Source organism: Saimiri boliviensis, chromosome 4, assembly GCF_048565385.1.
Source record: "Saimiri boliviensis isolate mSaiBol1 chromosome 4, mSaiBol1.pri, whole genome shotgun sequence".
Classification (NCBI taxonomy): domain Eukaryota; kingdom Metazoa; phylum Chordata; class Mammalia; order Primates; family Cebidae; genus Saimiri; species Saimiri boliviensis.
The window spans coordinates 26,940,551-26,967,895 of record NC_133452.1 but is presented as its reverse complement, the minus strand read 5'-3'; the positions used below and the strand labels follow the sequence as shown (position 1 = coordinate 26,967,895).

The 27,345-nt window shown below is 38.1% G+C and overlaps 1 protein-coding gene across 14 annotated transcripts in view; it reads right to left on the bottom strand.

Annotated features, from left to right (window-relative positions):
* Positions 1-27,345, bottom strand: part of HIVEP2 (HIVEP zinc finger 2) — a 191,528-nt gene that overhangs the window by 132,266 nt on the left and 31,917 nt on the right. For 3 of the 14 annotated variants that reach the window (XM_074397362.1, XM_074397361.1, XM_074397365.1), the window contains exon 2: positions 131-17,344. The exons of 5 other annotated variants lie outside the window; for them this stretch is intronic. The gene's annotated coding sequence lies outside the window, so the exon portion shown is untranslated. Of the gene's footprint in view, positions 1-130; positions 26,536-27,345 lie in introns of those variants that run through there. 6 more of the 14 variants (XM_074397367.1, XM_074397360.1, XM_074397366.1 and 3 more) reach the window with 5 other exon arrangements.

The window sequence follows — 27,345 nt, the reverse complement described above, 5'->3', positions numbered from 1 at the left end:
GAAACAAACTGAGCCAGAATTGCCGCTGTTCACAAAAGGAATTCCCCCTCCCTTTCCCTCCTTCTCCCTCCCCTTTCTTCTCTGTCCCTCCCCCATCATCGCTGGTGAATAATATCACTCTGCTACCTGCCTTGAGCAACACCGTGAGTCCCTGTCTTCAAGCATTCAGGGAATTTAACAGCCTGGAAATTCCTGTTGTCCATTCGCTGAGGTCACAGATAAAGCTAAACAACAAGCCGTGGTTCCCATCAATCATAAGTCACTCACTGATAGAATGTATGGTAGGAGACCTGATGGAAGCGAGTCACCAGAGAAAATACCCACTGATGACGCATATCCAGGCATAAAAATAGTTACAGGGCCCTCAAAGGGATTATTCAACAGCCTACATTTAGACTTTCTTACAAGAGACCTGAAGTCAACGTGCTGCAGTTAAGTGGCTGGAGAGAGTTGAAGTTTAAGCTTCCTCAACAGACATAACCACAAAAAGCTGTTTTAAATAAGCTCCACGATAACAAGCTGTTTGGTAAATTTCAACACAACTTTATAAGCCCTAAACAGCACCACCAACTATCTTATAAAATGCCATATAATCTTCTGTTTTATCGACTTTCTCCCTCACACAATGATTTCTTGTTTTTAACTCATAGTCCCCAAGTGGTAATATTTAATCAGTCCAAATAAACTTTCGGAAAATGACACAAATTGCTCTCTGCATCTATATCTTTATAAAACATGTTTGTAAGTAGAATAAGGCTTAATGACAAATTTCATCGAAAAAACTGACATTTTGCCCACTGTATTTGCAGTTATCTGTTTCATGAATTGGTTTGATCACTTAGAGAAATAATTACCACATGTATTACATACACCTACTAAATATGGTATCTTATACAAAGTAGGTGTCACTATTGTTTGACAAATGAGTGAATGGATGAATCAATAAATAAAATCTTATGGACAAATATTTGAATTGAGCAAATGACAAGTAAGATGTTAACTAAGACTGAGTTTCTGGGTTTTTTTTAAATTTTATGAGGAGAAAAATAACTTTTTACATGTGTAACAATTCTAATACTTTTCAAATTCTGTTCTCTTTTCCTCCCACTCAAACATATGCATAGCTACCCTACAAAGCAGGTCGTTCACAGAACTTTCATATCAGAAAATGCTGGATTTTTGCACATATTTATATTTGAATATCTAAAAATGTTCCCTTCCCAGTTTGCCTTAAGCAAATGTGCTGACACAATGAACAATGAAGACAACTGGCAATGACAGAACCCAAAATGCTGCCTCAGAACCTGAACACTTCCGACCTGCAACACCCTATTTGCTGGTCTTATTACAAATCCTTTCCTAATTTGGACAGGTTTCTATTGTTACCCAGTTAATTATTAGCCATAGAAATTTATCTGTGATAGAATGTATCTCAGTGCTTAACGTTATTAACTATCTTGCCCACACAAATGGCAAAAACCTGTTAACAACACTGCTCTAACTTTTGAAGAACACGATTACGGCTTTATTGTAGAGGGTAGTTCTCCAGTGAACAAGTAGTTAAAGAGATGACATTTCTCTTCCTGTCCTGGTAGGTTCTGCATCACCTTCCTCAAGTATGATAACACCGCTATAAATACAGGTGCAACATATTTTTAGTACTAAGATTTCACAAAGCATTCACGTTTCTCTCCTGTGCATATGTGTCAACAGTATGTGGCCTAGTTTAAAGAACCTAAATGGAAATGTTCGCTGGTGCCCTCTAGTTGATCATTGCTAAAGAAATTTTGAGGAAGTACACGTGTACCTCCATCACCTCACTCATAAATACTGCAAAGTTCCCAATTAACATTTGGCCAATAATTCCTGACATAAAATGTGAAATAAAAAATGAAACTTAGAAACTGTTTTATTTCATAAGGTTTCATTATGCATTTTTTTGAAAATGAACAATAAAGGAAAACTGAGAAATAGAAAAAAACCTAAAAGATAAGATGAATCGTATTCCTATTTGCCAAAGAAGAAAGAATGTATTAATACCTAATATTAACTCAGAAACCAAAAATGTTTCACTAATTTTACCATAAGGTAGCTCAAAATCAGCCAAGGCACCCTGAAATGATCACATTCACCCTGCTGCAAACATCTGACAGCTTTTAGTCATGGCGGTCTATGCTGGTCAAGTCTGAACTGAAAATCCTCAGATAATTTTCAAACAATACCAATATCCAAGGGAGACACTATTTCAAATTGCACTGACATATTAACTAACAATCCAGAGATCACTACTAAATCTCCTAAGAGGTTATTTCCATCAGCACTCCTAGTTTTACTAATTCCATGCCTGTTAAATTTACTATCAGCAGAACAATTGTTTTTTGTTAAGAGAAAATGAAACTTCCTTACCCTAGATTAGAAACTATGCTATCGTTATAGTTACTTAAATCTGTGAAATCATTTCCTGCATTGTCTTCTGCAATGAAGAGGTTAAACAAACCACTGCTTAAAATTTTAAAATGCCAAAATACATTTCAGAGGCTAAGTGCTTTTATCTTTTTGAAATCTCAAACAAGGCAATCACCTGGTCACTAAATGTAGGAGCAGGTTATTTAATTATCTGGAAAGACCTGAGGGAAAGGAAGGATATAGCAAAAGGGCAATGCAGCAAAAACAAAATGCTTTTTCAAATTAGTCTCTCTAGAAACAATATTTAAATTCATCCCCCATGTCACTAGTAAAATATCATGACAGTAAATCAATTTACATGTTTTAACTATATTCAAAAAACGGGAAAATGCATCCCCAGTTCGCTATCCTATGCCCAGTCAAAGGCAGAGAAATCCCATTTAGACTATAAATTTAGTTCTCTCCTTTAGTCTCAGTATCATGATGGATTCTGTTTTGTTTTGTTGTTCTTTTTGAGACAGAGTCCCACTCTGTTGCCCAGGCTGCAGTGCAGTGGTGTGACCACCGCAACTCACTGCAGCCTCCATCTCCCAGGCTGAAGCAATCCTCCCACCTCAGCCTCCCAAGTAGCTGGGAGTACAGGTGCATGCCACATTAAGATGGGGTCTCTCTGCATTGCCAGGGCTGATTTCAAACTCTTGGGATCAAGCAATCCTCCCATCCTGGCCTCCCAAAATGCTGGTTTATCAATTTGAGCCACTGTGTCCAGGCATGGATTCTGTTTTATTTTTAATTTTTTAAAAATTACATCCTTAGATTTTCTCATTGTTTAATAGTGACATTTTTCATTTAGTAAATAAGATTGCTTCTTAAATATTTCATGGGCTTATGCTCAATGACGTCATTATCTTCATTCATTTTTTTCCCACCTAGCAATGCACCTATAAGAATAGGTGCACACACACACACACACACACACACACACACGCACACATTCAACCTTTCCCTTATGCCTGATCTCCTTTGATTAGGCCAAACATTCAAAGAACCCAGGGTGTACTCAAGAGAGTCATCCTTAACACCTCTTTCAACCTCAGCTGCCATAACTAATCACCAAGCCATGACAATTTTACCAAGCTACCTCTCTTTCTTGTCTGTCTTCTAATTCCACTGCCATGACCTTAGTTTTACCCTTCAGCACAGTGCTTCTCTCGGGGAAATACAATAATAACTACCCACAGTTCTACCACTTCCCTCAAACATGGCCAATAGTGAGTTGTAGAAAACATAACTCTGACTATAGTACTCATTCCATCAAAACCCTTCAATGGCTCTTAGCTGTATCATGCAAAGTCCTGTCAGAGATCACCCTACACTATCATAATTTTTCATTTCCATGTTTGAACTTTCTATTTGATTTTGAGCTCCTTAATGTCAGAGACTGTGTTGTGATTACTGCACCTCCAGCTCTCAGCAGAGTACCTGGCACTTTTGTTGAACTAAAGTGGACTGAGCAACAGGACACTGCATTGACATTTTAAACTCCTGATGTGGCCAGGCATGGTGGCTCACATCTGTAATTCCAGTGTTTTGAGAGACTGAGGCAGGAAGATCTCTTGAGTTCAGAAAATGGAGGCCAGCCTTGGCAGCAAAGCAAGACCTTGTCTCTACCAAGAAATTAGCAAAGGCACCGGGCGCGGTGGCTCAAGCCTGTAATCCCAGCACTTTGGGAGGCCGAGGTGGGTGAATCACGAGGTCAAGAGATCAAGACCATCCTGGTCAACATGGTGAAACCCCGTCTCTACCAAAAATACAAAAAATTAGCTGGGCATGGTGGCACGTGCCTGTAATCCCAGCTACTCAGGAGGCTGAGGCAGGAGAATTGCCTGAACCCAGGAGGCGGAGGTTGCAGTGAGCCGAGATTTCGCCATTGCACTCCAGCCTGGGTAACAAGAGCGAAACTCCGTCTCAAAAAAAAAAAAAAAGAAAAGAAAAGAAAAGAAAAAGAAATTAGCAAGGGCTACGCACCTGTAGCTCTAGCTACTTGGGCGGCTGAAGCAGTAAGATGACTTAAGGAATTCGAGATTATAGTGAGTTCTGACACCATCACTACACTCCAGCCTGAGCAACAGAGCAAGGCCCTGTCTCAAAACAAGCAAACAAACAAAACTCCTGATGTGGTCTAGCTAGACTTGATAAAAAGAAAGCATGCCAGAGTAATTCTCTTTAAAATCAAAGAAAACTGAGTTCAACAATAGTCCTGCCATATCTTAGCCAATTACATAACCCATCTGAACCTTAGGTTCCCAATCTGCAAAATGGTGTTATGGCAAATGGAATAGCATACTGTGTGTCCACTACAATAGCTCGCACCTATTGAGAAGATGCTCAATAAATGGCAGCTATTATTATGTTTTAGTGATTTCTGCTGTGCAATTATATATATGTATATCAGACATCAAAATGACCAATTTGGGTGCTGTGCACTAGACAGGTGTCTATATATCTATACTGTTTAATACTGTAGCCGCTGGCCCTTGACACTTGAAATGTGGCTAGTATAACTGAGAAACTGATTTTTCTATTTTAATTTACATAAATTTAGATACGTCATCAGACTGGGTGGCTATGGCACTGGACAGCACAGACCAAATTAGCCCTGACATCAATGCAGCCCCCTTTAAGTGTATATCATTTCCCTTTCCCCAGAACCAGTCTTGTTTACAAGGATTCCAGGCCAGTGTTAATTAGGGTCTATGTCTTCATTTTTGTTAATTCGACACTGGCTGTTCTGTTAAAGAAATCAGACCTGCATGCCTGTATTTTTCACTCTCTTTCCAAATTAACTCTAACACTAGTAGAAGGGGCTCTATATCAGTTAAAAAACCCATTCCATTTAAGAAATTTAGCCCTGAAAGTCTGAGAAGATCAGATAACAGAGTTCCATAGAGAATCTTTCTCGAATAAGCTCCTCCAAAACTTTATATCTTTACAAAGTTAACTCACTGCAGCTTTTATTGCATGTACTGATTTACATATTCGTGCACTTGCTTTGCACTCCAACATTCTAAATTCACTGAAGGTAGAAACAGTCTTGTTTCATTTCCTTGTACACATATTGAATGGATTATTACCAGTCAGAGAAACAAATGAAGAATATAGGCCACGGAATGGAACCCCCAGCACAACAGAGAGAGACAGATTAGAGCGGCAAGTGCACAGGATCTGGATCCAAAAAGCCCGCTTCAAATCCCAGCTCTGCCATTAAAATTCTATAAGGCTTGGAAAAATCACCTCACCTACGATTTGTCAGATAATGGTAATACTAATCGCAACTACTAAATATCCTACTAATAATCTAATGAGATATATCAGACATATAAATATTAGCACAAATAGTGTAACTGAGAAAGCAATACAAATAACACTTAAATTTCTACCTTGTATATTACTTGTATGTTACTACAAAAAGTAATTTCCCATAAATATGAAAAACACCATGTATCTGCCTTGACAATTTGGATAAAGGTCTATAGGGAAAGATCAATTTTAAAATAATTATAAGGATGATTACACTTCCATTTGTAAACTGTAATCACAGTCATTACCTGTGGTGTACAGTCTTTATCTGACATCAAGGTACAATGTTAAAATACACTTTTGTATATATGACCTGTCTCCTTAATTATACCTGTGCTGTATGGACAGGGTCTGCGGTCTTCAAAAGTATTTGGTAATAATAGTCCACTTTTGTTGTTCATTTTTCAGTTCACAAAGTACTTTCACTGATATGCTTAAAGTTCTGTTCAGGACAACTCCCAGATAGGCTTTGGATTTTATTATTTTCATTTTGCAGTAAAGTAAAGTAATAACGGCCTCAGTAAGTATAACCATCAGGTTAATAACTCGAAGTCTAGAGCTCCTGTTCTTGTACTCAGGGAATTTCCTACTGTTCCCCATTTCCAAAGAAGAATCCAGATTGTGTTCATGTGTTCCCACATTAAGAATTTTAGCAAAATACTAGCCATTACAGTGTATATCTATCTCATGTTGCATATGTATGTTTACATATAATTTAATATTGGTTAATATTAATATGTAATTTAATAATTTTAAAACGTATTCTCACCCACACTAACTTAGCAGATCCTTACACAGCAGCTATGCCAGGTAGTGCAATCGCCATATATGGATAAGGAAATTGGAGTTTGGAGAGATCTCAACTCTCGACTGTGTCTTTGTAGAGTGATGGACATGAATGATCTGTGCACCGGGCTGTGTATCTAGAACTACCACCAGCCAATTGAGTAACTTGAAATGAGTCACCCAACCTCCCTGGGCCTCAACCTCCTTCTGTGTAGAGACTTTAGTCACTCACAGATACAACCTAGCTATTAAAACTCTATTATCAGGGACAGGCGCGGTGACTGACGCCTGCAATCCCACCATTTTGGGAGGCCAAGGCGGGCAGATCACAAGGTCAAGAGATCGAGACCATCCTGGCCAACATGGTGAAACCCCATCAGTACTAAAAATACAAAGATTAGCTGGGCGTGGTAGCACACACCTGTAGTCCCAGCTACTCAGGAGGCTGAGGGAGAATTGCTTGAATCTGGGAGGTTGAGATTGGCAGCGAGCCCAGATCGCACCACTGCACTCCAACCTGGGCAACAGAGAGAGACTCAGTCTCAAAAAAAACCTCTATTATTCTACAATTCAGCTAATCGGGCAACAGCGCTGAGACACGGCCCCCGATGGTCTAAATTCTTGCTGGTTCTTTGTCCTCTCTCAAACACTGTAATGAATCTCACAATATCTGTTGCTTCACAATCGAAAAACTGGACTTCATTAAGGAGTTCATTCCATTTGTTTGTTTATCTTTATAGAGCCTTAGGCCCTGTTTATGCCCCATTTATTCTTTGATCCCTTAGCTATGTTCAGCCAGTAAAACATTCCCTAGAAGAAAGGCTAGCCGAGACAGACACATGCAGGCACAGGGGTTCCAGAGGAAAAGGTGTGCCCTCGCCTGACCTGGCCTCACTGAGCTGCCTACCACACTTTGACTTTGGGGATAGGAGATGCTTCTCTGTGTTGATGGGTTTTGATATCTTTTACATTTTTATCTTTTTGAAGAAATAGCACAAAACCCAAGGGTGATAGGAAAGACAGGCTCTTGCATGCGGGTCCAGGAACAGGGTCACAACAGATTTAAAACTATGCAAGTGGCCCAACTAAGAACATGTCCACCATAAAGAAGAGGCAAGTCCAAAAGAACTCGTGGCTAAGGGCACCTGGCGAAAAGTAGGGACTCGTGTGCACAAATCTACACATACCCTCGGCTGGCATGGATAAAGCTCTTCCTACATCCCAGCTGAGGTGCCAGAGAAATAAGCAACCTGACCCCCCAAGAGTCTTTGAAGCCTGGCAGTAACCTGAGCTGCTCTAGGTTATTTTTGCTGATGGTAAGTGGTTCTTAAAGGGACTGTGTTCTAAGTACACATGTCCAGACACAGGATGCAAATCAATGACAAGACAGATGTGACTGACCTATCTTCAGGAAACAGTCCATAAATGCATATAGTAAACGAGAAGACATGAGAGCAAATATTTTAATGACCTTTCAAAAAGATCAATCATATATCCTGTGATACAACATCAATGGCTTAATAGAAGGCAATACTGAATAACACTGTACTCTATTGGTGTAAAATGTAAACAGACAGCAGGCATTTTCCCAAGGCTCTTTCTTCAGTCCAAGCCTGCTACTAAAGAAGGGAATGGGGAGTCGAGATTACAGATGGAAATGACTTCCAGGACCCAGCTCTACAGTTATCATCCCACTTAAATGCTCCCTACATCTCTTAGAAGTATAATCATTCCTTCGTACCAAAAAGGAAAGTGGAGCTAGGCGAGGCTTTGTAACATGTTCAAAAGTTTGATGAAAGATGGGTGCAAGCCCCTTCCAATAATGTATATGGGAAAGGTGAAAATTCCAAAAGCAAATATCCTATTCAAGAAACCATTCTCATGAAACAATTAGTCCTTTCATTCTCTATCCCACATCCCTATATTGGCCAGGCAGGAACTGGAATCGCCCAGTAACAAGGAAAGTGGGACCTGGAGTCACAAACACCCAAATTTGTAAACCTTTACCACCACAAACTTGCTAGGTGACCTTGGGCAAAGGCGATACATTCCCTGGGCCTCAGTGGGAGTAACAGTGATACCTACATGGTCAGATTGTTTAGAGAGAGGTCATCATATGTGTAATATTTTTGGAGTGGTGCCTGCACAAAGAAACCCCAGAGTAAAACTATGGCTGTTCTCGGTTGTACTAGTAGTTCCAATTCAGAAAGTATGCAATTCAATTTGCCTTGAAAAATTTGATAATATATAACCACAAGAAAAATCACATAACAGCTAATTATCAAGTAGGTACTTCACAGATACCATTTCTGGTGATCAAAATTTTGCCAGCGAAGGGATCTGACTCACCTTTGCAGATGAGGGAATTGAAATTTACAAAGATTTAGTATCTTGCCCAAATCACAACAGCAAGTGGCAGAGCAGGGACTTTAATTTAGGTCTCACTTCAATGCCTGTACTCCTTTCTCTAAATCAAGAAATAGCCAGAGAAATGGCATGAAGAGCAGTGGGAACAACCCTCTCTTCTATCTAGTTCTACAACTTGTTGACTCTGCCCTAGGGTCTGTTGTGTAACCTCTCTAACCTGTTTCACCTGCATTTTTTGGGGGGGACAGAAGCTTAATCTCTGAAGCATGTTATCCATCCATTATTGGTACAGGTAATTCCACAGAGAATGATAAAGTACTCTGTAACTCTATTTAAAAGATATTCTAAGGATTCATTTCTGAGCCATGGCTCTTCAGAAATCCACAAGCCCTGTATTATATAAATCATGATAAAACCACACAAAAGCATAAAGTCTTATAGTTCATAAAGCATCTTCACAAACATTCACTCACTTAATCATTCTAACAACTCAGCAAGGTAGCTATGTGCCTGTTTCTCAGATGATGAAACTGAAGCACAAGTTAAGTCAATTGCTATAGTCGTATAATCAATAAATAGTAGAAGTCATCATTTTAATAGCTGGGTTTTATGCTATCCTATCTGTGTTTCATCCATTGTATTAAGTCCAGCTCTGGAAAAATATCAGCATCTTTCTAGTGTAATCTGCTATACTCTGTAACATATCAAAGAATGGCATCCCCTTCTGTCTTTCAGGTACTATCTTTTACTTGTGTTGCAAAATATAGTTTTAATTAATTTCAACATTATTTCCTAATACAGCACAATACCTACCCAAGAAAATCAGTCAACAGAATAACTTCCCAAAGCTTGAGTGTTCAAAGGCATAGGGACCATATCTTACCCATCATTTTATAGCATGGAGTATCTTATGGCATTTAGGAGTAGATGTTCCATGAATTAAATTGATAAAGATCAAGACAAGTGTAACTTTATAAAATTATATCTCTATTTTACATAATAATTTATAAAAACTTTAAGGTACTTTTCACAGTGAATTTGACAACGAAGTTACGTTTCAAGAACACATTTATTGGGGAGAAATGACAGATACAGGTGAGGGGACGGAAGGCAGCAAACCACACTGCCATGTGTGTACCTATGCAACAATCTTGCATGTTCTTCACATGTACACCAAACCTAAAATGCAATAAAATTTAAAAAAAAAGAACACATTTATTGAGTGTCCAGCACGTCTTGCACTGCTCCAAGTGCTTTATGTTTACTACTTTATTTCTGGAAAACAATTCTATAGGTAGGCACTAATACTATTTTTCATTTTACAGATGAGGAAACTAAATCAAGTTAACTTGGCCAAGGGTACAGAGCTAGTTGTTGGTAGATCAGTCATTTGAACTCAGGGTCTCTGGCATCCACAGCGTGTGTTCAGAACCAGTCTACTACACTGTCCCCACTGATAATACGCCAGACACCATCCTCAGACCTTAATTCAGGCGCCCCAAACTATGGCCCACGGGCCGCATGCGACCCCCTGAGGCCATTTATCTGGCCCCCCACTGCACTTCAGGAAGGGGCACCTCTTTCATTGGTGGTCATTGAGAGAAGCACAGTATGTGGCGGCCCTCCAAAGGTCTGAGGGACCATGAACTGGCCCTCTGTGTAAAAAGTTTGGGGACAACTGCCTTAATTCATCTTCACAACAACGCTGGGAGCAGTAGCAAATCACCTTGGAGATTGAAAGTCACCTTGATAGTTCACTGGCACAAATTGGTATTCAGAAGAAAAATCAAGTAATCCAATTTAATTGTCCTGCCCACGACCAAAAACATCACAAGTAGCACGTCCATCACATAACAATTTTAAAAGTTGTTGGAAAAATAAAACTTAAAGCTACATTTTAATTTTAACACTTGAAGTTTAAATTTATAGCCAGTTTACCTCTTCTTGAAACAGCATCTTTTGTTATGTTTTCTGTGCAGTCTCGTACACTTAACATTGTTTTTTGTTCGTAATCTTACAGTTGTGATTCTATCTAGCATCCACTGAAAATTTTTTCAGTCAAAAACAATAAAAATCTGATAGAATTTTTTTTCAGGACTTCAATTCTTGTCTCTTTTCTTGCTTTCATCTTATTTTCTCATCTTTTTTCTTCTGTAGTTTCCTTTGTTATTTGCTTTGTTTTCTGGTCAAATGATGTAGGCTGGTAAGCATAGCAATCTTCCAAAGCTACACACTTAACAGTAGGTTCCTCAAAGTTAAGTCTTGGACAATCCACATCATTATCTCCAAGGCTGGGGTCCCATATCTACATTTTTCAGCAAGTTGCCAAGGTGAATTCTCTACATATGGGGATAAATCATAAGATTTTCAGTCTGCTGATTCCTGTAAGTGGTTCTTCCATGAAACCACTTTTTCATTTAGTAGTGTGTATGTGCTAGGTTTATAAAAACATAAACTTCACTCTCTAGACTTCAGCTGAGAGTGTCACACAATATGGGACATTTTATGTACTAAATTTAAACCAAAGATTTTAACACACTTTATCATTTATTTCAATGTGTGGCAGCCAGGAAACACAACTAGAGAATAGAGATTGAATCAAACCAGGCCTCCAAAGATAATCGCTTAAGAAATGCACCCAACCTGCTTCATTTGAGTTTACCAAAGCAACAGATTTTTATTTGGGGTGTTTCATTTTCATGTGAAACCTGACCATCTGGATCCCTCAATTAACCTTCATTATTAAAAACTACTTTATTGAACCAACTAATGGCAAATGTTTGATAAAAATGCTCAAATAAAACTTTATCAGAAGTGTTCGTTTAATAGAAAGTATTTAGTTACTAACAATGCAAGAGAAAAGCTAACACTTAGAAAGTGACCTTTTTTGAGATGTCACTTGCTTAAATGTTTGATTGTTGTCCATAAAACCTGACAGAAAATTCAGATTACTGTATGCAGGTCACTAAGAGAGGATGCAATAGTCAACCTGTCACATCATCCTCCTTCCTAACCTTCACACTAGTGTTCGTTCTTCAACCTTATGGCGACACCCAGTTCCTCAATTCCAGCAGTTCACCATCTTCCTCCTCCTCCTGCTCCAGGTTTCTTTCACTATTGCCTCTGAATCCCACTATGAACCACTTTGTCTCGCCAGCATCCCAACTCATCTGACACCTTGCCCTTCATACTCATCCTAAAAAACACTCTATTTAGTTCACTGCTTTTTCTGTCCCCATATAATCTAGAGAGGTTGAAAAGAAGCACCAATTTCACAGGCTGAGCTATTTCTGCAGAGCCCTCTGAACGCTGGCCTTTTCATTCTGGGGTGCTCTGCTCAGCACTCTCTGCCATTTCCTCCAGAGACAATTCCAAGTGTTCCCCATTTTTTCCACATAAACTTACCTTCCACTTCACAAAAAAAAAAAAAAAAAAAAAAAAACAATGAATTTTTCAAAGAAAATGATCCTTGATGCACAGTTTCTACCCATAAACTTAGTAGCAATCCTCCTTCTGCCCCATGGTTCCTTTCTACAGCTTAGAGCACTCTAGCTGCTCCAGGATTCTGCTCAATTATCATCCTTCCTTTATATCATCGACCTTTCCCTCTCCAATGGCTCTACTTGGTCAGCATATATAAACAGGTTCACATTGATTCAGAAATGCTCTCTGGGTCCTGATTCTTATTCTACCATCTCACTCTTCCTACACACAGCCAGGCTTTCTTGAGGCACAAAGTATGATTACATTGTTCTTTTCTCTAACTCCTCGAATATAGTTCCTGATAGGCCCTCAATAATAATTCCCATTGTTTTAAGATTGATGCTGAAAATAGAGAAACCAAATAGAGAGGTGGAAAAATAGTTAAGCAGTCATTTTATAAAAAGAGAATATCTAACAGCCAAAAAACAAAGGAAAGGGGGCTCAACTTTGTTAACTACCAGAGAAATAAAAATGAAAACTACAAGAGTACACCACTATATAGCCATCAAAATGCTCAAAATGCAAAAGATGAAAACACCATAGCAGGGTAAAAACAGTTAGGACCCTCATGGATGTTGGAAGGGGCACAAACTGGCATACCTGCTTTAAAAAGGCACGCAGTAATAACTGCTAAAGTAGAATTCATGGAAGCCCCATGATCTAGCGACTCCACCCCTAGGGCTGCACCTGCAGAGATGTACCATAATATTCATAGAGGCACTACTTGTAAGAGCCAAAGCCAAAAGTAATCCAAATTCATCAATGATAGAATGAACAGATCACAGTACATTCATAGGATGGAATTCAATACAGTAATGAGAATGGATGATTGTTAACATGCAACATGAACAAATCTCACTGACATACCATGGAAGAATGAAATAAGTCAGACACACACACACAAAGCAAAGCATATGATTCCATATACAGAGAGTATAAAAGCAGGCAAAAGTAATAGATACGGTGTTAAAAGTTAAAACAGTAGTTCTCCTTGGGTTCTAACATTAAGAGATGTGCTCTTAGAATGCTGATAATGTTCAAATGGTAAAAATCCATCAAACTGTCTACATCCTTTTCTTTATATATATTATATTACACAATTTTTAAATCTGGTTATATTGATTCATCCTTGAACCACTTCTTATTCAAAACACTCTTGACTTCCTTCTCTGTCTCACTCTATAGATGCTAACATCCTGAGGCCAGGGACTAATCCTTGTCTGTCTCGGCTTCCCTAGTTCCTATACAGAGCTTAGTACACACCTGTCCTCAACAAATGATTCTGGATGAGTGAAGGAGCATGGCACCTCAGCCTCACCGATCTTATTCTCGTTTATGCTCTTGACTCTGAAGTCTGCATTTTCGACCTCCTCCCTGGGCTCCAGGTCTTGATACCTACCTACAGACACTGCAGTGATAACATTCTGCCCTTTATACGGAACGGGCTTTGAGTCAGTAGCTTTACCTATCACCAACAGCCTGCACATTAGTAATTATCACCCCTACTTTACAGACCGGGAAATCAAGGATCCCAGAGGTTAAGTAATTTACCTAAGAATGCATGGGTGATAAATTGGAGAAGTAAAATTGAAACTCAGGTCTTTCTTATCCCAGAGCCAAGGATCTTTCCACAGACTACACATGACCACAGACACAACAAATCTAAAATGTAGGTCACACAGGCTGGGCGCAATGGCTCATGTCTGTAATCCCAACACTTTGAGAGGCTGAAGCGGGTGGATCACCTGAGGTCAGAAGTTCGAGAAGAGCCTGGCCAACATGGCAAAACCCCATCTCTACTAAAAGTCCAAAAATTAGCCAGGTGTGGTAGTGCACGCCTGTGGTCCCAGCTACTCAGGAGGCAGGGCCAGAAGAATCACTTGAATTCGGGAGGTTGAGGTTTCAGTGAGATCGTGCCACTGCACTCCAGCCTGGGCAACAGAGTGAAACTCTCATAGAAAATAAATAAACAAATAAATAAAACTGAAAAACTGAAATGTAGGTCACCGCTTTTCTCAAAGACCTGCTCATCTTCCTCATCCTGGGCAACATTACCACTGCCCACCTTGTCACTCAAGCCGCAGTGCTGGGAATCGCCTTCAGTCTCCCTCACCCTTCACACTGACCCAGCCTCTGAGTGCTGCGCCGAGCTTGACAGTCCATCCTGTACTCACTAGACTGCAGCGTTCATTCAGGTTTTCACTTTTTTTCTCTTGAATGTTACTGTAATTGTCTGTGTACCATGTCCCCCAAATGCAGGCTTGCTTTCGTCTGTATCATTCTTGTGATGCTACCTGAGATGTCTTTGCAAAATGCAAATCTGAGTATGTTCCTCCCTTTATCTACAGGACAGAGTTCAAACATAGCAGCATGGCATACCCCCCTTGACCTGATTGTGGCCAAACTCTCCAGATCCTTCCCTTGTGACTCTACTCCTCCTCCTCCTCCCACCCTGTAATCCTGCCATGTGAAGATTTACTGCTCACAAATGCACCTCGCTGTTTCCATGTCTCTGGGTCCTTTTATGCCAAGGCTTTATCTTCCTGGAATGCCCTTTCCCATGCTGTCTACCAGGCAAATTACCACCCATCCTGCAAGCGGTAGCTCAAGCATTTAGTCCTCTGTCAAACCTCTCAAGTAAAGCTGCTGCATTGCTTTCATGTCACAGCTAAGCTTTGTGCTTCCGTCTCTCACAGCCCCTTTCATAACGTATTGCAATTTTTACAGTCTGCAGCCTTCACTTTGAGACCATTAGCTCCTCAGGGACACATCTCTGCTCTTTATTGCACGCTCAGGCCCACACACAATAGTCAACAATACTTGAACAAGTGAATTAGTAAATGAAACCAATTGCATGCGTACATATAATCTTAGTTGCAAATAATTTATTTTTAAAAGCAAATCCCAAGAGAATGGTCCAGGCAGAAACAATGAGGCAGGACTAAATCATTTATCTTCGTAAACTCTACGAGAGTGCAGCTCAAAGCATAAGGCTGAAAACAACATTTAGCTGTTCTGTGTCTGCGGGAACACAGCATCCTCCTCTCCCAGGCCTCTCATCAATAATCTCCTCCTACCACCACTGCAGCCATCTCTGATCCTGGGCAGCAGTTAAGTTCAAGGGTGAAAGGAAAAGGGATGAAGATGTGTATTGAATAGGCTATTTCCTGGATCCCTAGTCTCTGAAGCTAGTGGAGATAATCACTGATACTCGACCTCAAGTTTTATGTGGAATAAGAACGGTCTAAACCTTAAGAGAGATGATTCTCAGCACTAACCAGGATAAAGCAGAATATTCCATTTATCTCCTGGATCGGCTAAAGTAGAACAGAGCAAAAATAAACATTTTTCAGATTGTGCTCTCATTTTTAAGATGCAGGACAGGAACGTGGGCATATAAATAGTCAAGTGGTGATACTGTCACTTCTAAATGAAGAAACTAAGCAAAGGACTGGTGGAATTGACAAAGATGAGTATGGCTGCAAAGCACAGTGAGAGAAGAAACTTGACTTTTGAGAGTTGAGCAAGAGGCTGAGAAACAGCAGGCAGGAATACCCACTTCACCAATCGCTCCACGCCACCTTGCCACCCCAGGCCACACGGTGCTTAAGTACAAGGCAGGACATCAGATGACCTACCAAAAGTACTCCTTGCACAGAGGAGAAAGCTCACTACAGCTCTCACCAGTCCCTACTCTACATGAAGGCTACAATTAAACAGCTCTCCCTGGAATAGGACTGTAGAAAGAATCAGGCAAGTGTCCCCTGAGACACACAGAAAAGCATTAACAATGCTGACATTCCAAGAAGAGAGAGGGAGAAGAGCATTTTTTTTTTTTTTTTTTTTTTTTGCAATCACATTCTTTAATTGCCTCTTTTGGCTTCCTTTCTGGAGAGGGAAGAGAGGTGGGTGATGGCGGCTGGATCACGTAAAAGACCAGAGTGCAGCTGATGTGAACCTCTATCAGCCCTCCTTGCACAAAGACCTTATTATAATACACACATAAAAATGCGTGGGTAAGTCTTGGAGGGTTGGGTTCCCCCCACCCCGACAAACTCACTCCCAGCCCTGTGCTTTGAAAGTAGTTGTGTATACACACCCTCTGACAGAATAGGTTCTTCATGTTGCCATGGAGCTGAAACCTCTGTAGTTTAGATGGAAGGATCGCAGTGCTTTTATACTTCTAACAGCAGAGGTAATAATCACTGCATAATATTAACTCCACTTGTATCTCAGATTTTCAGTTGCTCATCTTCGTGTTCTACATGAACTCTATGTGTATTTTTTTAACTTCCCTCTTGTAAAATTACCACATGGGAGCTGCAAGCAAATGAATTCTTGTGCTTGTAAATCAATATGCCAAAACTTGGGTGCATTCATGATGTGTGAGTTTTCCCCACCCGGCCCTTTCTAACAGAGAGAGTTTGTGATCTTATCACATCTAGGGGAGTTTATGAGAAATGCAAAGTACAAATCAATCCACAGCTAATAAATATGCTGTGAAACACATAAAACATCCCATAACCAGTATCTATTTTCTCTGACATGATAAATCTAAAGGTTATTTTTATTCTGATTATTTTTCAAACAGGTTTCAAGAATCAAAATCATATCTAGAACACTTTTGCAAACATGGATATGCTTCTGCAAATTCCTCTCAGATCTTGTTTCAAAGCTTAGCTATTACGCTATTGTTCAGAAATCAAATAAAATAATCGAATGAAAGGAAAACAAAGTGATTTCCTAGCACAATCTCAATGAATATGCTGTCCCTTCTTTCAGATTTTGTATCTCCTGTGAAATTAGTAATTTGACTTCTACAAAATAAAATGCAAAGGAGTTAAATAAAATAATTTTGATTTCCTACCTGGAAATATGCTTTTGGTCCTAGTCACACATTCTCATAATCTTGAGCCTCAATGTCTCAGGTAAATTCGCCAATCTGCTGACAAGAAGTTTTGTATTATGACTTCTCTTCCCACAGTGCATGCATTACAACTTGACTAGGAAGATGACCTTCATCTTAACCAGAACAGCAAAACTGAATCTAGTAGTTTGAAAATGAGAGTAGAAACATGCGGAGGAGGGAGAGGCAAAACAGGTGGATAAGATGATGCACTACGCTACGTATAGTATTAGTGCTAGAGTGCTCTGCAAAGTGAAATCTTAAGAATTAGAAAACAGTTTATGAGCAATAAAATAGTGATGGCACTAGATTATAACCCAAATAATAGAGCAAATATCCATGAGTCCACACCAAAGTCAATCAATCAATCAATCAATAAAATACGCAGATATTTCCTCCCTTCAAAGGCAAAGCTTAATTCTTCTCCCATTAAATGTGGGCTGACTTCCAAAAATAGAACACAGAAAGACAAAAGCAGTAACTTTACGGTGGAAAAAACTGGCAGAGTCTACCATAACCAAGCGATCATGGTTAACATCACCAGTGATAAGGCATGTTGATGTGACACAGTTTCTAACATAACGGGATGAGTCGGGAAGCTCACCTTGTGGTATGCTGCCCCCAAACCCATAACCCCAGACTACAAAATTCCTGGCCCATACTCCTCCAAAATGTCAGTTCCATCTGAAACAAGTAGACTGTGCCATGGTACCTTCATATTGTATTTTGTGTAACATTAAATATTTTTAAAGTGAATAGTTAATTAACACCAAATAAACCTCTCAGGCAAACCAAACCATTCTTTAAAATGGTTAATCAACCACTCAAACAGAACAGCCTTGTTAAGATAGTAATACTGGTTAGATAGGAATTTTTCTTTAATTTTGCTGCTTTTGGAACACCTCAGCATGACATCTTCAAATGTTGTAAACTTCAGTTTTTTCTTTACTAAAGACTGTGTATATTCTCACTATGACTAGCAACAATGGTGCTTGTATTGATCATTCTGGCAGTTATTTAAATATGCTTGTTTTCTCCCTATCTCAATGGCTTCACAAAGCTAATACTATAATGTTCAGGACCTTCCGAGCACCCTAGCCAGACCCCGCTTGCTGCTTGTGGGCAGGCATTCCCCAGCCTCTTGGATGGATGACAGCAACCACAGCAGCCCACAAGGCCGGTGGAGAACCAATGAGTAAAATGATAAACATTTGTGATGAAACAGGATGTTGGGGACAGGGGGGTGAAGAGACAAAATCTCTCAACCCTGAACTACTAAAGCTACTTTGGAACTCCTAACAGTGTTCCCTTGCTGTAAAACTAGGAGCAGTAAACAGGTCTTTTCTCTGGTGTTTTCTCCTTTATCATAAATAATTTCAGAATTACTGCCATATAACATACCACCACCCAGGCACAGAGCCTAAGACTCTGAGCTAACTGAACCATAAGCACTATACTCCCATTAATATTGCAAATGTTCACTGGAGACACTTAAACAATGATGTGAAAATAAAATGTATTCTGGACAGAGAATACAACATTTTCAATAGATCTGCCCTTGCTGTTGATTGAAAGTACACTTTAAATCACCGTGTCCCCTCTTATCTATGTCAGTTAGTAACAACAATAATGATCACTTGCAAGCCCAGGAACCTTCCCAGCAAGCGTAAATTTAAGAAATTCTAAAATAAACATAGTACTTCACTTATACAGTGTCCTAGACTCAGACTTCACTTTTATGGACTTTCAATATGTAAGTAAATATTTCTTAAGCTGAAATTCTACTGAAATTATTCCCTGATTTCTGTACTTGGAGTACAATCATTTTTTTGATCGCTATGCATTGAAGAATCCACAAAATATTAAAGTAATAACTACGCACATCCTGCATTCCTGCCTTACCCCATAAATTAATGTACCAGTGCCATTTATGCATATATCCTAGTACCATACTGCAGAAAAAAAAATGATTCAGGTGGTTCTCATTAATTCACACACTGATTCTGACACCAAGGTTAACAAAACAAAACAGAAACACGAAATCACTGCTTATAGCAGTGCTCTCCTGGACTCCTTTCTAAAGAGTGTTAGCAACAAGGATGTCTTCTCAAGAGTCTATGATACTCATCTCTCTCATCCATTTCACTGTTGCTTTATTGCTAATGATTGCACCAAAACAAAGTAAACGTTTGCACCAAAACAAAGTTAAAAAAAAATTCATCTTAGTAGCCATTTGATACTTTAAATAAATCTCTGAAAACCTTTTCCACCGGAAGTGTCCTAACAGTGACAGATCATTTTGCAATATATACAAGGAGAAGGAACACAGCCACGCGGTGAGAAATATGGACAGGGCAGGAAGTGAGTGACATATGGCAAGCTCGCTCACTTCAGACTAAATATAAAACTTTACGGCAATGTGAAACCCAAATTTCTAGTCACTTTTAAACTTAAAAACCCAATTTAGCCTGTCTGAGTTTCCACTATTTGACAAGTTCCTCCAATGAAAAAGGTGGAAATTACAAAGATGAATTTGAGGACACACATTGTACTTTTGTTCTCCACTTGTTACATGCATCGTCCCCAAACTTATTTACCCATCTCTTTCACGCACTTATCTTTACAAATCATTTCTGGAAAACTTAGTAATTAACATTTTGAAAACAATGCTTGAGCAAAAAGGTTACAGAGTCACAAATACTTTCCTTTAAAAATGTGTTACATATTTCCCTGTAAAGCTGTTGCTCGTGTTGAACAACAGGACATCAAACTTGAAAAGGCAAAATTAGGCCTATGAGAAAACGCAGTAGGTGCAGTATCAGAGAAGAATGTGACATTTCATTCCAAGCACTATTGCACACACACAGCTGGTACACTCAAATCTAAATTATAATTTCATATGGATATTAGTCCTCACCCTTTCTAAATAAAAATAAGGCAACTCAATGAAACTGATCACATGATTAAAAAGAGAGATAAACAGCAGCCCTTTTTACCCTTCAAAAGAAAAAGAGAACTCATGAGAATATTTCTATCAATACTGATTTAAAAAAAAAAAAAAAAAAACTGATATTTTAAAGCATAACACCATAACCCATATTACTATGCAAGAACAGTTTATTATCCATTTGTTTTCATTCATTCTTAGCCTTTTTACTTGTATCAGTTTCATTTGTTATCTCACACTATTATTTATCAGTTAAGTAACCCTGGGTAAACTGCGGTTTTCATATCTATTGACCTGGGATAACACAGGCGATATGTCATTAGCAAAAGCTTGTCCTAACAATCCTCTCCTTTTGTGATTTGTTAAAACCAACTTAATTATATTTTCTTAACTATTTTGATGATTTTGGTTGCCCATTTACCATACACAATTTTTGACATTACAATTTGTCTTTTAAAACTAAGGAAAAATCTTTCATTTGTTTTTTAAATTCTTCCTCCACTGCATGAAATATTGGAAGATATACTGAACTCCCATCTCTAAATCAGCGTTAAGAAAGATACTGCTCAACCACCTACCAATAAACTATCTACCAGATAATTTAGGTTATTTAAAAATGATTATAAGATCAATTAAACCAATGTAAAGAAAATCTTGAAATGCACTACAAATTCCAAAGTGCATCCTGTTTACATAATAAAATCTGAGTCTCAGAAGAAGAAAACCAACAAGGCATGATTTAGGTAATCAATACGGGGGCCTGCTAAAATGATTTCTGCAAATGAGCAATGAGTTGAGACCACATTTTAAAATTTACTATTACTTACATTTTAAAATCAAGATACTGGAAAGTAGTGTTGTAAATACTTAAAAGCTCATGGAAAAAAAATACATAATAAAACATAGAATGTTTTTCAAGTGTTTAATAAATATAAGTATTTTGTTTTTAAAACCTGAGGTTAAATACAATTCTTAATTTACTAGCCAGATTCACTGTACTCAGAAATTCCTGAATATAGTTTTCATTTACTTTCTAAGCAATCAATCTATAAATCTACATTTAATCTGAAAAAATTATATAAAATATTAGATCCTTTAAATATTAAGGGCTATTAACTGATGATTAATTCCCCTCTACCTTGGTCATTCCACAATTTTAGAATATAAAAGTCCATAAGAATCCAAGGCACTTCACAGTAGATCAAGAAGCAACATAAAAAACAATAATCAGGCCAGGCACAGTGGCTTATGCCTGTAATCCTAGCAGTTTGGGAGGCTAAGGCGGATGGATCACTGGAGGTCAGGAGTTCAAAACCAACCTGGCCAACATGACAAAATCCCATCTCTACTGAAAATATAAAAATTAGCCAGGTATGGTGGCACATGCCTGTGATCCCAGCTACTTGGTTGGCTGAGGCAGGAAAATTGCTTCAACTCGGGAGGCAGAGATTGCACCACTACACTCCAGCCTGGGTAACAGAGGGAGACTCAGTCTCAAAATAATAGTAAGAATAACAATAATCAGAGAGCCACACTATCTTTATCACTGGAACTTTTAAATAACTTTGAAGGTATTCTTGAAAAACTAATCAGAAACAGATAATCAAGATAAGATAAAGCTAAAATCATTAAACGTATAAAACAACAAAACAAAAATTAAATCACATTGAGAAACAGTAGAACCAAGTAGAGATATGTAATGAGAATTAATATTTATAATAAATAAGAAGTTCATAGAAACTTATTTTTCAAAAAATAGCTAAGAAATAAGTTAGAAAAGATAGGCCAGGTCAATCCAGACAAAGAAATGTAATTAATAAAAACACCTCATTATTATTAAAATTCAAACCAAAACAACAATGCAGTCAAAATTTTTCACCTTGGCACAATCATGATAAAAATGGAAAGCAATTTGGACATAGTGACCACGTATAATAAAAAATATTCATAAATAAGGGGATTTTTAGAAAACTGTGATCATTAAATTACATCCAAAATATGCAGCCATTAAAATTAGAATATGGTAATTGGCAAAATGAAAGTGTTTATCAAAATGATTTTGGAAGTAAGGATTGTATCAGTAACTATTTCAAGTGTATGAATGTGGGCAAAGATCATAGCATATAGAAGGAAAAATTTTTTAAATCGACTTCATACATTGAAAAAGCCTATGAGATAGTTATACCTCTTTTCTTTATGGTGAGGTAGTATTGCTTACATGATAAATTAAAAACTTGACAAGAACAAATAAATTACAGTAATCTAGTCAACTCCAAAATTAAATCTCCCAAATGCATCACCCAGTACACACCATAAAACAATGACTATTCCACAGGAGAGTTCACCAATGGCCAGATCTCTCTAACCAAAGCAAGACCTACAACTTACATGAAATGAAACTGAATGGTTCGTAGCATATCCATACTCTTTAAGCTATTAATCCATGTCCAGTATTTAAAAAGTTTACTATCTAGCAAGTGATGTTTGAGATTGTTCATTTTTATCCTTGTGATTGTACTACATTCATTATTTCTATGGGAGTTCAGTATACACCACCAAATCACATTGTTTGAATACAGGCAGTTCTCAACTTACAAACACCTGACGAAAACCAAAAATAAAACCAGCTGCTGCTGTCCCTGGGGTTGTCGCCTTCTAGCACTACCAGTATTCTTACTGTTACCCCTAGAGAGTCTCAGCTGTTGTGAAGAAATCTAAAACTTTTTAGAGAATTTGCAGGGAGAAGGGGTCAAAGCAATAAAAGCAGCAATGTGAATTTATACAAAGCACACAAAACCACTGCTTACCTAACTCAGTCGTACTCAATAAAGGTTTGATGAATGAATGAATAAATTTCTTTTTCACCTCTGTAATTTGAGACCCATTACTTTGCCTCTATCCTACTTCAGCAGCCTGTTAACAAGCCTCCTTTTGGGGCTCTTGATTCATGGAGCTGGAGCTCAAGAAGGGAGTGAAACCCCATAACCAAACAGCTGTGATCAACAGGCTGTCCACTAGGCAATTCAACAAAGAGGACCTGCGCTCAGGACCAATCCAGAAAGTTCTGTTCTTGTGACCTCCCCTAGAGCACCGGTTTGATGTATTACTCCAATTGTACTTTGATAGCCTTAAAGAAGCAGAACCACTTTAAACACATCTAAAGTTTAATAAGTTTTCAATTCATTTCACCCCATGTATTTCTAACTAAGCATTCATCTTCTGAAATTTCAAGCCACTCCATTACTCAAAAATCTTCCTCAGTTCTCTCTTATCAACTGAATTACAGAAAATCAAAGAAACTCAAAGTTTTAGAAGTCCGAAAGGACTTTTAGAACAATAACCTAATGAACAGGGTAAAACAACTCCACTCTTTTATTCAAGTTCCATCACAACATGGTCCAGTTATCCTACTTAATGATTCTCAGATCTTAACCCTATGCATTTACTGTCTCCTGACTTTCACTCATGCCACCATTTATATCATACTCTACGTGAATGGTGCCCTCACGATTTTGCAAAATCCAACTCTTGGGCAGCCATATGTGGTGATCCAGCTTTCACTTATAACATTATCTCCATCTTCCAACCCATCTCTGTTTCTAAAGATGCTAACCAATACTCAAGGTCCACATCTTCCAGAAAACCTTTCCTGGTTCCTGCAATTGGCCTTTTTCTCTGAACTTTCATTTCATCTGGTTTATGCCTCTTTTTTGCATATTCTGTCTTCCAGTATAATGAGTTAGTCATGCATGTCATTAACAATATTAGATTGCACTTTCTCTGAGAGCATGGTGTAGGATTCACACTTATTTCTACACAGTTTCTAGCCCATTGCCAAAATCAGAACAAGTACTCAAATAATTGTTGGATGGGACTTTTGACTGGTAGGAAAATACAGATGACTTAGGAACTAGAAAAGTTTAAGGGGTGTTTTAGACTGGAATGGACTACAGCAATCAAAGACTTAGGGCTAAATTTTGATGACTTGGTACCTTCAGCTTCACCGGGTTGAGAAGAGTGCTAAATGGCAGGATGTCACTAACAAAAATACACTTTTTCCTATTTCAAAATTTTGCCTAAGACCAAATATGTACGTATGGAAAAAGAAGACTTCCTTTCATCTCTTCCTCCCCTCTGTAAGATACCACCTCGCAAAAAAAATAAAATAAAATAAATTCCAAATTCTATACAATCAATTAAAAACACAGTTTTGAAACAAAGTACAAAGGAACTAAGGATAATTTAACCTGTTTTATAGAGTATCAAAAATAACGTTCCTTTTTTGGTTAACAACAGTCTAATAATGGGCAAATTTCAAGAATACAAACCTGAAACACTTGAAGAGCAGGTATATCATTTTAGAGGTAGCTAAATGTTATTTTCTCTACTATATAGAGCCGGTGTGTCTACCTAACATGTAACATGCATTTTCTTAATGAGTATGCATGCTGAAATATCTATTTTAATAAATCTATCATGATTCAAGGAAATCATTATGATATATTAAAGGACAATTAACTATAAAAGCATTAGCTATAGAGAAAGAGATACCTTCAAATTGGTATACACAGATTTCCACTATCTATAGATAAAAATCTATCTAAATATCTTTAAAGACTCAAGACTCAAGATTCTAAGATGCTGTGTTTATGTAGCAATGATATAGTATACATTGGCAGATGTTTCAAAATATTTTAGTATCTACATATATAAGTATTTATAATCAGAAAATTAAATCCCGTGATTTTAAGACAACTTAAATACAAACTAGGCAGGAGAAAGTACAACAATGTTAGAAAGGAAATCACTGGAAAATGAATATACATTAAGCATGTTTAATAAGCCTTTAATACCAACATTTTTTGCGATTACATATATCTAAAATGCAAAAAAAAAATTGTCTCTCTTTTTAATCAGAAATGTCTCAGGGTCATTATCATAAACATAGATCACCACAGCAAACCTACCCATTTATTTATTTCCATTCACTAGGAAAATACTTATGGAGCCTCCTCTATGAGTCAAGGGAAACATTAAGTCCTGGAGGTGACAGTGTCCTATGGGGCAGGCATAGTCTCAGTCCTAGTAGAACTTAGATTCTAAGTAGAAAGATCAACAAATAGCCACCGTAAATTGGGGAAAACAGAGTAACACCTTTTAAAGCTACTGAGATGCTTACATTTGCCTACTCCTTCACTCTTATTTCCTCAAGTGGCCTACATTTTGATCTTTAAGATCTTGCTGCTGATTTTTGTAGTTTATCAATTTCCTTCCTCACTTTCAGGCTGTCAGTGATTACATTTGTAGCCAATGTGCAGTTCTTTACCAGTGACAATACTTGACTTCCATATACTGCTCCTAATCTCTAGCCAATCGGATCATCAAGCCTATTAAAACTGAGCCTAAAATAAGGACTGATGAGCTCTGAGTGAAGGCTGAATAGGTATTTTCTACCATTGTGGTTTGATAAAATCATTTTATGCATTATCCATTTCTTTCTGATGGGATATTTCTATTATCCAACTGTTTCTGCCATCCATTTAAGAAGATAATTTAAAGAAATGTTTTACCTACAAAATTTCGCACTCTTCTCTCATTCTCTTCTAAAATAAGCAAAAACAAAACAACAACAAAGCAATCTACACTTCTGCTTAGAAGAAAGATCCCTACTGCCAGAAAAGTCTTCTTTAAGAACAATCCATACAAATGGACTAATACATAAACCACTGTTTCTCAAAGAGTAGTCCCCAGAACACCTGCATCAGAATTACCTAATTTGTCTCTTAAAATTCAGGTTCCCTATGCTTCACCTGAGACCTAGTACATCACATACATAGACCAAGAGGACCTGAATTTTTTAGGGCTCCTTGAAAGACCATTGTGCATGATTCCGCTTGAATCCCCCGATTTAAATAACCAAAGAAAATGAAAATGTCAGTCTGAGCTCTAAAGACTCAAGCCTTCTATTTTACTAAGAATCTGCAAACTTTAATGAATGCCACCCTCTGCAATGCACTGGATAAAATTAAGTTTAAAAAGCTCAAGACAATAAAATTTAAAGGCCACCTCTACCCAGGGAGTTTCCACTTTAATATGAAAGACAAAGCACAAACACATAAAAACAACTTAAAAATAAGCACAAGCAACGTTTCAGGGGAGTCCAGTGGATAGAGGATAACGTACTGAGAGGGGCAGAACCTACGACTGAGCAGAATACAGTTGGGACTCAGAAAAGAAAAATCCTAAAACAAATTTGGGACAGAATTTAATCATAGCAGTTTTCAAGTGGGCCTCCAAAAAGGTGTGATGATTGCCACAGTGCATTTAAGATCAAGGAGAAAATATGTATAATCATATCTCTTGGTACCATAGTCAACACAGAAAGAGAAATGTCCTGCACACTTATTGAAAACATGAGATATTGGTTTGGCTAAGTCTCCCTGAAAAGAAGCTTTTACAAACATATATTATCTTTTGAGGCAGACAGAGGAGGTATTGTTATCCCCAGTTTACAGACGAGGAGACTAAGAATCATCTGAGAACTTTTTTCACAGAGTTCTTATTGTAGGGCAGAGCTGATCCTTTCCTTCCATCAGGGACTCTTTGCTCAGCCTGACACCGCTTCCAGGAGAAGGATCATTAACTCACTGTCTGTCCTTCAAAACAACAAGCCATTCAAAAACATAATTCTCCCTCTGTCCAATTTAGGACACAAGCAGGGGAAGTGTGTGTGAGTGTTTGTGTGTCTGTGATGTGTCTGTGCACATGCAGGTAGATGTATCGTGAGCCCGTGTGTTGAAGGCATCTCTGACTAATTTAACTGACCACTCGTTGTTTCATAATTAATGAGTTACTTACTGTATTTTAGTGTCTAATGGATGTTTCAGTGCTAGTACTTAGGGCTAATTATACTGAAAAGTAAATGCCAATGAAAGTCTCTGATTTTGTGATTTGATTTGTGATCAAGATAATTATTTGAAATCTCCATACTGGGTTAGTGACAGCAGGTTTCTTTTGCCTGTGCTATCCAATATGGTAGGCACTAGCCATATGTGGCTGCCTAGATGTAAATATAAAATTAACATTAAAT